This window comes from Aptenodytes forsteri, unplaced genomic scaffold (assembly GCF_000699145.1).
Source record: "Aptenodytes forsteri isolate BGI_AS27 unplaced genomic scaffold, ASM69914v1 Scaffold241, whole genome shotgun sequence".
NCBI classification, from domain to species: Eukaryota; Metazoa; Chordata; class Aves; order Sphenisciformes; family Spheniscidae; genus Aptenodytes; species Aptenodytes forsteri.
In genome coordinates, this window is record NW_008795252.1 from 8,228,152 (window position 1) to 8,228,785 (window position 634).

Consider the following 634-nt stretch of genomic DNA (forward strand, 5'->3'; position numbering starts at 1 on the left):
CTGATTTTTACAGTTACTTACAGTGATGGATGTGCTTATTACTTTAACAAGGCACAAAACTCCATTCACGCTCCAGGGGCTCATTCCATAGGCCCCACATACTACGATTTTAAAGTGATGCTCTCCTGGGATATGGCGAAATAGTCGGAGAGAGTGTGATATGGGTAAGGCCGAACCAGACGGAGGGGGAGGAGGAGCGGTTGTGGCGCTGCATCAGGTTACATTCCTTGTTCCTGCCAAAGCATTTGTGTGTGACTGCAGGCATGCCATTGTCCCGTCGGGATTTGTTCAACCACAAAAAATTCAACCGAAGTCAGCTGCAGGGCAAAAAGCAGATACCACAACTTGAGCAGCTCTGCCCCGGAAGAAGATCACGTAAAAATTCTTTTCGCACAACTTCTCGCTTGCAGTGATTCCTCTGCACGTTCCTTCTCGCCAAGCCTATGGCCCTGTGAAACACAGATAACGCTTCCCCACCTCGTTAGCCAATTCTGGAGATAAACTCAGAGGCGCTTGCGAGACCGTGCGTCTCGGTGACAGCCACCACGAGAGCAGCGCCCGGCTCACAACGTGGATGCCTACAGCGCCGATCTACCCCCACTCAACCGGCCCCCGGTCAGGGCTGCACGGCCGC